The following is a 13,553-nucleotide window of genomic DNA, read 5'->3' as shown; positions in this document are numbered from 1 at the left end:
AGGTAAAATAATAATAAAAGCAAGAATCAACAACTAAACTAATTAATCTACTCAAATAAACAAATAAATAAGCAAAAACAATAATAAATGAAAGCAATAAATGTGAGAGAAAGTTAGGAAAACTCATTGAATTTATGAGAGGAAAAATCCACAAATTTGCTTCTTCAAAATCCCAAAAACTCCATGAAAAATCCAATCTTTCTCTCTCTAAACTACTCCTAAACTAGAGAGAGAAACTCCTAATATAACCCTAAGAGAGAGAAAATAAAAGAGCTAAAACTAATCTAATCTAGGCTAAAATAAAAATGTTAAGAGTTATGAGAAAATAACCCCAAAGGGGTATTTATAATACAAGGCTAAATAAAATAAAGTAAAAGAGAAAACTAAAAAGAAATAAAAACTAAACTAAAATAATTGAAATAACTAAACTTAAAAACCAAAAAAAACAAAACTAAAACTAAAATAAAATAAAAGAAAAATGAAAAGAAAAAGGAAAACCCCCAAAAAAGTCCCACCAGACCCGTCCAAACCCAAAAATCCCACCAGACCCCTTTCTCCTTCCCTTTCGATCTTGGCTGCTCTGTTCATCATCCAATAATTCACCACCACGCATCATCATCAACGGCTCAAATCAGCATCATTCTAGCATCAGATCGTGGCCATCCAAATTTCATTAAAACTCGCGTGAGAAGCTCGTGATTGACCCACATTTGTGCGCCCGCGAAGACATCGCGCAGAGGTCGCGCAAATGCTACTGCCTCGACTCTGTTTTGAACTCCAATTGCGTGCGCCTTCTGACAGGGCTGCGCGGCCGCGGAGGTCCGGGTTGCTCCTTGCTGTGAAATTGGGCTCGATTGGTGTGATTAGAGATGCGAATTGGTGGTGGTTGCTGTAATTGGAGTTGAATTTGAGGTGAGGTGGTGCGTTGGGAGGCGTAGCAGGTGCTGCGGTGTTGGTTGCGGTGTAGAAGCAGGGGAAGGTTGCTTGTGGTTTGCGGCGGCTGAAATTGGTGTTGTTGTGGGGTTGAATTGAGTTTCTGGTGAGAGGGGTGGAGATGCGTGGGAGTTTGGTTTGTGGGTGCGATTGTGGTGGTGCGATGTGGGGTTGCGAGATGCGGGGCTGTGCAAATTGGTGTTGGCTGCGGTTTTGAGAGGGCTGAGAGGTGGTGTTGAAGGTGCGATTGGTGGTGGTTTGGTGAGCGTGATTGAAGGTGTGTGGTGGTAAGTGGTGAACTGCGTGGCTGCTCTGTTTGGTTGATGGAGGTTGTTGTGAGGGCTGGTGGTGTTGAGGAGTTGGGAGCAGGGGAGGTTGTGACGGAAGGTGTGGTGAAGGATAGGGAAATGGGGTGGTGTAGGTTAAGAGGTGGGCAGCAGCTAGGTCGGTTAGGGGCATCGTGAATAGTGTTTGACTTGAGTTCGAAACTCCATTTATGACTCAAAACTTGAGACACGTATATTGAACCTCGAACGTTGAACTCGAACATGACTTTGAAACCCGGAGCACCTACAACAAAAAAAACACGAGGGTGAAATGGAAAATAAAATAAAATAAGATAAATAAAGTAAAATAAAATAAGATAAATAAAGTAAAATAAAATAAAATAAAATGCTAAAACTAAAGAAATAATAAAATAAAATACGAAACTAAAATAAATAAGAAAATGAGATAAAAAGAGAAATTATTAAAAATAAAAACTAACGACTTAAACTACAAACATTAAAAGAAAGAAAGATAAAATAAAACACGAAAATAAACTAAAAACTATAGAAAATTACAAAAATACTCAAAATAAAGAATAAAAGACAAGAATAATAAAATAATAGAAATAAAGGATATAAAAGGTGAAATTATTGGAAAATAAGCCGGAATACGACTCAATAAACACCCTAAAAGTGACATAAAAGTCACTTATCATTAGGCTATTACACTAATTACAGCATAACCTATGACAAAGAGCATTGATTCAATAACTAGTACCAAATAAGTATCACTCTCTTCCATATTTACCTTCACCTATCATAAAATCTATCCAATTCAACTATTCAGAAAGCTATTATATCGGCCAATCTAGAGGCTTGATACATGAGTACATGATACACCACCTCCCCTACGAAAAAAGAAAGAAGAGAAGAAAAACAAATGAAATTAGAACCGATACATGTATTGAAGGTGGTAGGAGAAGTCAAAAATGAAGATGATGATGCTCCAAATTATCCAGTCGAAGCTCCACCAAAAAGTGACTTCTGTATTGAGATTTTTGGGATGGCTTCACACTCTATTGTATTACAAGCAACTGAATTATAACCAGGAATTCTCTTATTCCCAAATAACGACAAGGTAAAAAATAAAGAAGAGGAACAAGAACCTTGTCCAAACACTGTAGACTTGAAATAAAGAATGTATAAAAATATAAATAGATAAAGGACTCAGAGTTAAAAAAATCAGAAAATTGTGTGTTTAGCAAATGACAGATGAGAATGCAATAAATGATATGCATCGACAGTTAATATAACTTAGAAGGCCTAAGTTCTCAAACATGAACAATACAAAAGCACACGAACTACTACGGAGTAATATGAAAAATAAACTCCCCATGGAAACAAAATCATGTTAAATAGATTTGACAATGAAGCACGAAAATAAGTAAAAGCCAAACAGTAAATGCTTCAATTAAGGATTAATACAGAAACCAAACATGATGATGACAGACCTCCAAATGCTCCTCTTGAAGTAGTAGAACCAAATGGACCATCATTTCCAACGTTTGTGGTCCCAAATGTTGATGACGATCCAAAGAAAGCAGTTGGTTGTCGTCCAATTACTGGCACATAGAAGCAAACAGAGAAATCAGCACAAAATGACCAGAGAGCCATGGATTTGACTTCCTCTTAAATCATATAAATTCTAGAACTGCCAAGCTATGGACATAATCATATAAATTATCAAGGGAATATTCAGATGAAAACAAAATGATCCTAAAAATACATTGTGAAAAACCTGACATGAATCATTCATCACTTACTCAAGGATGGAGAAGAAGCCGACGACACTCCAAATACACCAGTTGATTTTCCACCAATAAATGATCCCTGATTAATGAAACTTGGGAAAGCAGTACTTCCGGTTATACTAGGAGCAAACATATGATTTGAATTGCTACCCTTTCCAAACAAACTTGACATTCCCAAAGAAGACGATGTTGATCCTAATACATTGGTTGTACTACCCCCAAAAATTAACCCTTGGGACGGTAAACTTGTAGTCCCTGTTGTATTTGGAGCGAACACATTACTCAAATTGCTATCATTTCCAAACAAACTTGACGTCCCCAAGGAAGAAGATGCTTCTCTAAATACATTGGTTGTAGTACCCCTATAAGCTGACCATTGGGTAGATACATTAGGGAAATTTGTAGTCCCCATTGCATTAGAATCAAACGGATTACTCGAATTGCTACCACTCCCAAACACAATTGATGTCCCCAAGAAGATGCTTCTCCAAATGCATTGGTGGCATTATAGCCAAAACCAGACCCTTGGGTAGATACATTAGGGAAATTTGTAGTATCCATTGCATTAGAAGCAAACAGATTATTCAAATTGCTACCACTCCCAAACACACTTGACGTCTCAAAAGGAGATAATGAGGCACCAAATACATTGGTGGCATTACCACCAAAACCTTGGGAAGCAAACAAATTACTCAAATTGCTAACATTTCCAAACTCACGTTGCGTCTCCAAGGAAGCTGAAACTTGCCCGAACACTGTAAAATGAAGAATAGAAAAGCTCAAAGCCATTCAAAGTATTATATCCACAACAACACCTTAGTATGTTAAGCATGCATGATTATACTACGTACATTTTTATATTTAATAGGTATACAGAGACCAAATCTTGCAGGTACTCTAAATATCCCAAATTTTTTCTATAGTCAATGAGAAATCAGGAAAAACTTCAATTAAGCATTTTTTTTTTTGGGAGAATGGCAAAATTTCATGTTTTTCTATCAAATAAACCCTTTTCCACTATTTTTGCTACAAATTCGATCATCAATTGAAACCCTAGAAGAAAATTTTCAACAATTACCATCAAAAAATTGCAAATAAGTAAAATAAATATACAGAAAACCCTAAATATCAACAATTCAAATCCTAGATTAATGAAATTGAGCAATTATGAACAGAAACTTGTGAAATTTCAAAAAATAAATACTCCGAGTTAATTTTAAAAATTAAAAGACATCGGAAATTACCTCTAGCCATCAATCCGGATCACTAGAAGCTTCAATAAATCACAATGAATGCAACAAATTTTAAATTTGAAATTTGAAAAAAAAAAATTAGTAACATTAAAGCAAATTAATTAAAGGAGAAAATATAAAAGAATCCATATATATAGTGATGAACTTAGCTTGAAAATGGAGCAGGAAATAATATAAATTGCCCAGAATTTTTGCTCGGCGTCAGAAGAACGCATAAGATCTTCAACTCCCGCGTTTTTTTTTAAATCTGCAAAATCATACTCAGAGCCTCACACGATACATGTAGTTCGTATAATGTACTCCAATTAGTATTACATGCACCATGGTGCACATAGAATTATATATACCAGGCGCAATACACCATGGTCCAACAGAAAGAAGTCTGCACCCAACAGAAAGAAGCTCAACCATTTTTTTTTTCACCGTTGAATTTGGATATTCATTTTTTTTTCTACCTCTAAATTTTTTGAAAATCTAAGTTAAAACTTTTAACATCCATTTATTTATTTTGTCATTATATATCTAGTTTGTTCATATACGTTGCCTTTTTTTTTTGACAAGAAATAGGATTTCATTGATAAAATAGAGCCAAATGGCACTTTACAATGCAAATAATTCTTAAGAAATCTAAACTCCCAACACAAAAATATATCACCATAAAGCAAAGTACATTGTAGATTCGATCAACAATAGCCTTTATAAAAAACTTCTTTCGAAGCAATACAATCTGTGAGTTAACACTAATTTGGCTTAAGATCCACTTATGCATAGTCGTCGTATGGATGAAAATACCTATGTGGTACTCTAGATACTTAGAGAAATTATGAAACCCTAAATCTTCATTCTTTGTCGGACGAATAATCACTAAAATTAATCTTCCAAGCAAACTGCAACTGCCCATTTCTAATCTTCCATAAGAGAAGAAAAGAAATCATACTCCAAACTCCCACAAACGGAGAGAACAAATCCAAAAATTGGGAACAAAACTCTCATAAAGAGAGAGAAAGGAGGATTATTAAACTAAGAAATTAAAAACTAAGGAAACAAAGGAATTGGGGCTTACCATCATCAAAGAGATGATGGCAGCCCCTTGCGGCTAGAGAGAAGATGAGGGGTTTTAGGGTTTTTTCTTTTAGAGAGAAGATGAGTTTCATATACGTTGCCTTTTATGTCCATATATATGTGTTGTATGAAGTAATAATTTGTGTATAACTTTTATCAAATATTTTGGTATGAAATAATAATTTATTTGGATGTTGTGTATTTCCTTCTTTTGTTGTTTAATACTTCGTATTTAATTATAGACCAACTACTGAACACCTTCAAGAAACTTCTGAACATCCACCAGAAACTTCTGATAAGACACCAGAAGCAATACAAAAGCCCTATAAACTTCTGATAAGCCCCTAGAATTTTCTGATAAGCCACCAAAAAACATAGAATCAATCTCAAAAACCTCTAAACCCCTAAAAAAACTTCTGAACCACAATTACTAACCACTGAACACCCTTCAAAACAATTTAACCACCTTCAAAAACCTCCGAACCTCCTACAAAAACTTTTGAACCCTAATTACAAACCACTGAACACCCTTCAAAAACATTTTAACCACCTTCAAAAACCTCTGAACCCCAACCACAAACCACTGAACACCCTACCAAAACCCCTGAACCCCCTACAAAAACTTTTTAACCCCAACCACAAACCACTAAACACCCTAAAAATACTTATGAACCCCAACCATGAACCACTGAACACCCTACAAAAACCTTTGAACCCCCAACAAAAACTTCTGAACCCCAACCACAAATCACAAACCATTAAACACCCTACAAAAACCTCCCCTACAAAAACTTCTGAACCCCAACCACAAACTATTGAACACCTTACAAAAACCTGTGAGCTCCCTACAAAAACTTTTGAACCCCAATCACAAACCACTGAACACCCTACAAAAATCTTTGAATCCTCTACAAAAATTTTTGAACCCCAACTACAAACCACTAAACACCCTACAAAAACTTCTGAACCCCAACCACAAACCACTAAACACCCTACAAATACTTCTGAACCTCAACCACAAACCACAAAACACCCTACAAAAAATTCTGAACCCCAAACACAAACCACTGAACAACCTACAAAAACCTCTGAACCCCCTACATAACTTCTAAAGCCCAACCACAAACCATTGAACACCCTTTAAAAAATTTTGAACCCTTACAAAAACCTATTAACCCAATCATAAACCATTTAACACCCTACAAAAACCTTTGAGCCCCCTACAAAAACTTATGAACCCCAACCACAAACCATTGAACACCCTTGAAAAACCACTGAACCCCCTACAAAAACTTCTAAACCCCAACCACAAACCATTGAACACCCTTCAAAAACTTTTGCACTTGAAGACACTGCTCAGAATGCTAAATGTTAAGATTAATAAATTATAATGTAGAGAATGCCAATTTTTTTAATAAAATTAAAAATACATAGATCTAAAACAAAAATAAGTTAATAAGTAATGTATCGCATGTTCAGAATTATAATAAAGATGTTCGTAATTCCAAAAATACATGTTATGTATTTACAAAAAACACAACATACGTTCATATTTTTAACTTAAAATGTTCAAAATACTGAAATATAATCAAATACAGATTTGTTCATAACAAAATACACAATTATCACTAAAAAAATCAAAAGAATATGAAAGCTACATTTTCCGAAACTCAAACCTAGCCATGGTGATTTAGATAATGAAATCACATCGGAAAATAATCACACCATCATCTTAACCACCTTCTCCTCGATGACGACGCTTCATTGTAAAAACTCCATTAACAAACCTTCAAATCGAAGGTTTAAAAAAACAAAATTTGAATTTAATCTATTGTAATGAAGGAATTCACTCAATGGTGACCAACAATATGAAGGAATTCAATTGAACTTCATAAAAGAGATGTTGCAGGCTTTAAAATTTCCCCAAAGCTTCATTGACATGATCATGTTTAGTGTTAGAGCCCCTAGATTTTCTTTGATGATTAATGGGGGTCTTCATGGTTTTTGTGAAGCACAAAAGAGGGTAGAGACAGGGTGACCCACTCTCTCCTCTGCTTTTTGTCCTCTATATTAAATACTTGTCCAGAATTTTGAAGGTTGTGAGTGGCATGGAGAAGTTCAAGTTTCACCCAAGGTGTAAAGCTATATATGGGTTTGACTTACTTGTGTTTTTATAATGACCTTATTTTGTGCTATAAAGGGGAGGTGGAGTCTATTAAGTTGATGATGAAAGGTTTTGAAGTTTTTTCTAAGGCAACTGGTTCAAAAGCTAGCCCTGAGAAAACTTCAGTTTACTGCACTGAGATGAGTGAAAACATGGTGAATGAGGTGTTAGACATTACTCGGATTGGGAGGGGTACTATGCCTTTTAGGTACTTAGGGGTGCCAATTTTCTCAAAGAGAATTTCTGCAGTTAAATGTGAGCATCTGATAGACAAAATCTGTGCTAGAATCAAGATTTGGAGTTCTAGAAATCTCTCTTTTTCTGCTAGAGCTGTTTTGATAAACTTTATTTTGATGAGTATCCAGGTTTACTGGGCTCAAATTATAATATTTCCTAAAGCTATCTTTGAGAGCATTAAAACCATCTGTAGGAACTTCCTATGGCATGTGTAATCCCCGTATTTTTAAATATATTATAAATGAAATTTAATTTTATTTATAATATTGATGTGTTTTTTTGCGTAATTTAATTTCAAAATATTCAAATTATTAAATTGGATTGAAAATTATTTTGTTACAAATTATTTTATGAACCTTCATTATATAATCTATTTCAATACAACTAAAGCTAAGTCCATTTCATTCATTTGGCTCATCAATTTTATGAGACCCAATCTTATTATTTACCCTACAACATTCTCCCCTGCAAGTAACCCACTAATCCCCAAAATTTTTCCACACAAAAGGTTAGTTCTATTTTTCCTTCTCCTTTATTTTATTTTACTTTATTTCATTTTCCTTTTCCTTTATTCTTCCTATCTTTTTTTATTTTATTTTATTTTTCTTTTTTCTTTTTTCTCTTTTCTTTTTCTTCTTTCTTCCTACTTGAGAATTAACTCACTACTCTCCCCACCTAACGGTCGGACCCACCTTCTGCCGCCGCCGCCTGGTTGCCAGCGACCACCCAGCCGGCAGCCACCGCAGCCCCCTTTTCCCCTTTCTTCCTCTCCTTCTTTTCCCCTTATTTCTATTTCTATTTGCATAATTATATAAGTATTGTTTTGGGTTTTTGATTTAATTGTTTGAAATTGACATAATTAGTATCAAATCTATATTTTGATGGTAAAAAAGTTATAATTTCTGATTATATACATGTTTCAATTTTTAGATTTCTGTTCGTTAATATTAATCCTGTTTTAATCCCGATTAGGTTCTAAACTCATCCGATTTTGATTAAAAACAGTAGTGTTTTTCATGTGGAAACAACGTTTTAAGCAAGACTCACTACCCCTTTCGTGGCCAAATTCACCTTCTAAACATGATTTTTGGGCAGTTTTTGATTTTTAACAAAGTTTTTTTTATGCTTTAAATTTTATCCTAGATTTTAAGAGATAATTTAATGTTTCTTTGGATAATTAAAGTATTAAGATGTATTTTGATGAAGTTTTAAAGGGTTTTTGATTGGTTTAAAATGCTTGAATTTTATTTAAAGTAGTATAGTTGTGATTTTAATAAAAGGGTGTGATTGCCCATTAAAACGGGAGATTATTAGGGGTTTTAAAATAATTTTCAGATTTTTTATTAGACTTTAAACTTGCTGTAATTTCATGTATAAGAGTGTATTTTAAGGTTTTTATGAAGGAAATATAAAGAACTATATATAAGCCTTTAATTTCAACTAAAGGGAAGGTTTTAAATTGTTGTTTAATTGGATTTTGAAGGTTTTAAAGTAAGTTAGTATTGCAGTAAATTTGATTGTTTGGGTATTGATTGAGATCTTATTGTTTGGTTTAGGAGATGACTTTATTGAAGGTGATTTCTAGTTAGTAAAGTGGCATACCAATTTGTTTATTCAAGGTACATACAAGTTACGAAACCTTGCTTTTAGGTGCATGTTTAAGGACAGATCGAGAACTTAGTATCATGTATAAGGATGATTGGGTTAAATTGTTTGGTTTTACATTGTGAATTTCATATGATGTGCACTATTTTATCTTGCAAGTATTATTTGTGCTCTAATTATGCAAGGTGCGTGCGTTTAGAGGCAAAGGTATGTGATTGGTGTAAAGATTAATTTATTACTCATTCACGATTATGCAAACAGGATGAGTAAAGGAAGAATTCAAGTCTTATAAGACGAGGTTAAGGTTTTGGGGTGCCTTATGCACTCAAGGTGTTTATACTCCGAGGTAATAAAGGAATAAATAATAAATGTTGCTTGTCACTAACAAATCAAGAATTGAAATTGGAAACTTGTCTTACTTGATTGAATGGATATTGGATTGATTGTATTGTTTGCATATGAGTCATCACCAAGTCTAAACTTGTAAATCACGTAAAGTGCAAGATGGATGAGCAATAAACTCTGGATTGGTGCACATCTGGAGAATTGACAATCAGGGGTTGGGGTACATGGGGTATTAGCCGTGTACTTTTCTCGAGGCCGTCTGATCTTCGAGTCTCTTATTTCAAAAATATTTTCTTAAAACTAGGAGTTAGGTGAGATCTCATACTAACTACGGTCACGGAGTCGCGCCTGTGGTCGTTGGATGTTTATTGATGTTTTCGAAAGGAGGCATGGGGTTTTTTCTTTTATTGATGTTCCAAATGGAGCATGGGTTGGACAACCTTGTCTATTGCGTAATTCAATGAATAAAAATAATGATTTACCTATTATTAAATTGATGGAGTCTTAATAAATTTGATAGTTGAGTCGTGTGTTGAGTCTATAATTTAATGATGTATGATGATTTATTATTAGTAGCATGTTAGGGATTTCTTATTTTATTTCGCAGCTTCTATGTACTCAGCTTTGCTGATTGCGTGCTTTATGTGTCTTTCTTTGGTCATGGACTTCGCCTTTCAATGACCCTGTGATGATCCAATTTTTACACTTGTAATATTGGGGAGCAGATTAACCACAGGTTCTTACACATGCAACATCCGTTTCTAGTTGGTGGGATCTTGAGTAGAGAGTTGGTTACTTTCTTATTTTTATTGTTATTTACTTTTAAAGTTATTTAAACTCAACTTTACTTTCATACTATTTCTATTGGTTTAAGTTTTGAATAAGGGCCTTAAGGGTTCCAAGTTGTAAGATTTAATTTGGTTTTGGTTATTGGTTTTGAAACTTATATATACTTGATTTAGTTTTTCCGCTACTATTTTTTGAAAAAGCCTTAACGTTTGAACACGTGGCAGTAGCACGCCAGTAATTCTCTTGAATATTGTTCAGGGTCCTCACAGGTTTAAAGAGAGAATTATTGGGGTGTTACAGCATGGGAAGGACAACACTAAGCCTGGGAATATTGCTTGGGATAGAATCTACTGCAAGAGGAAAGAATGAGGATTGAGTATACAAAATGTTCAAATTTGGAATTTAGCTACAATGGGGAAGCATGCATGGGCCATGCTCATAAACATGATAATCTCTGGGTAAAATGGGTTAATTCTGTCTATATTAAAGGGGCAGAACTAGATGACCTATAAGCCTAGAGCATATTGTAGCTGGTACTAAAAGAAAGTGTGTGAAGTGAAAGACAAGCTGCAAAGTGTGTACAACCACTTTTGGGCAGGGGAAATATAGTATAAAGAAAAGCTATGAACTTCTCACTATAGGAAAGGATAGATGCAGGTTGGCTTCTTTTGTTTGGGAACGGAAACTAGTTCCTAATTAAGCATCAGTTTATTAGATGGATGGCCATACAAAGAAGACTGAAGACTAGGGATAGATTGCACAGTACATACATGCTCAGCAGAATGAGAAGCTGTGTCTGCTATGTGCTAAGGTGCCAGAAACTCATGATCATCTATTCTGGAATTGTAAATACAACATCACTATGTGGACTAAGGTGAGATATTGGATTGGTTTTGGTCCTGAGAGATTGTATCTGAATAATGTTAGAATTTGCAACGAAATCATGTCAAGATTTTAGAAAAGTGTTGTGAATACTTGTGTCTTGGCTGTGCTTTACCAGATTTGGAGGGTGAGGAACACAGCTTTCTAGGATCTGAAGATTATGCATATACTTGTAATAGCTAGGCAGCTCAAGAGTGAAGTGAAAGTTAGGCTTCTTAGTGTTAATAGTTCAAAGCTAAATGTTCAGAATAGAGAGTGGTTGGAAGCTTTGTCTATATAGGGAGTTGTATAGTACTTTTGTTGTATAGAGGTTGTTATAGGCTATGTGTTTTCAGCCTATGTACCTTGTATTCTTGGAAAACTTGAGTGTTTTCCATATTTGGCGAAATAAAACTTCTTATTTACTGAAAAAAATAGGAGTTGAACTGAACTGAACTAAACTAAACTGAGATTAAATGAATATTTTATGAGAGAGGGAAATTAGGAGTTGAACTGAACTGAACTGAAATTACGCTGAAGTGAACAGGCCCTAAGTAATTTTTTATTCACAATATACCCAACTTTTTTTTACAAATTCACCAAAAAACACTTGAGTTTCAAAAAATTATCACCAAATGCCCGGTTGTCATTTAAAATAAATAAATTTTACGGAATTTTCACCAAATGCCCCTGATTTATTTTTTTATTCACCATATATCCATGAAAATTTTTAAATTCACCATATGCCCCTAATTTTACAAAAAAAAATGTTACAAAATACCCAAATGACTGACGCACGTTAACTCTGTTAGTTATTTAGGCTTAATTTTCCTTATGGTAACCTATAATTGGCATTTATATTATTTTAATTTTAAGGTAAATATTTAATTAATTATCAAAAAAATAAAACAAATAAAAATTTTTTAAAAAAAAACACCAACGACCAGCCCAGCCCCGGCCGCCACCATGTCCTTGCCGGCGCAAATTTTGCCTAAAACCTTACGCCGGCGCCACCGCCAATCTGAAACCCCACCAGCCGTATTCCTTGATCCACCCATTTCCCAAACCTAAAATTGCCTCCTCCTTTCTCCTTCGAAAATCCCTCCCATCCCCACCGTCGACGCCCAAACTCCCATCCCCGCGCCAGGGAATCCAAAGCGCCAATTCCCCTGCCACCTCCATCCTTCTTCCATTCGTTGATAAAATCCTCAGGCTACTCAGCTTTATCAGTCTTGGACTGATTAAGGATCTGTTATTGCTGAACCACTTCAAGGGAACCCCAAATTTTTTTTAAAAAAAATCCCCAAATTGAAACCATAGTGTAGACACCCATTTGTGCCCCAAAACCAAACCCAGTGATGAATATCTTTCGCGTCGAACCATAATCGAATGAAGTGAAAGTGTGAAAAGTCTAGTGTTGCGATTGTTTTTATTTATAAATCCATCTTTCTGTTTTCGAAAACCAACTCTATTTTATGAAAATAGCTAATCCAGTTTAGTTTGGTCCGTAACAAGGGTCCAATAGTAGTGTAGTTGGATAAGGCTTGCAAAGAGCTTTACGACCATATATTATAAGCCCAATTTCGATGAATATTGAGAAAGTTATGGTCAAAATACTAAACTGGGCCCAAACCGGATTTTACTTACGACCCAATGATCATGTGGAGGGTCCAAAGTTTTAATCCTATTCCTAAACTAATTAGGATTGATTAGAATCTTCTATAAGATTCTAAAAGATCTTAATTATCCTTTTTTGAAAAGATAGGATCAAAGAGTTTGAATTTGAATAAAACTTTCCTTTTTTAAGTCCTAATTCTATTCGGATTTAAAGATGCCCAAAGACAGTCAGATTTTATTTTTGTGCCTCATATTTTTTATCCAAATTTTATATGGTTGGATAGATCTTGAAATTATCTTTCCAATGATATATTATAATATTAATTCCGAACTATAACGAAAAAGATATGAAAGTAATACGAAACTCTATCCAAAACTGACGCCCTTCCACTATTTCGGCTATATCTTTTTATCTACAAATTATTTTAATTTGATTTTAATTGCATTGAAAAGTAGACTTCAAGAGCTTTTCAACGACATATTATATGCCTTATTTGGACTACTGGATCAAAAGATATGATAAAAACAAAATCCGCAAAAAACTGTCTTTGTCGCAAAGCGACAAGGCTTGTCGTGTGGCGACACCTCGCGACAAAGTTGGTTTGTTGGC

This window comes from Chenopodium album, chromosome 3 (assembly GCF_948465745.1).
Source record: "Chenopodium album chromosome 3, dcCheAlbu1.1, whole genome shotgun sequence".
In the NCBI taxonomy this organism is placed as follows: Eukaryota; Viridiplantae; Streptophyta; class Magnoliopsida; order Caryophyllales; family Amaranthaceae; genus Chenopodium; species Chenopodium album.
The sequence above is the reverse complement of the archived record's forward strand: the minus strand, read 5'-3'. Positions refer to the sequence as shown.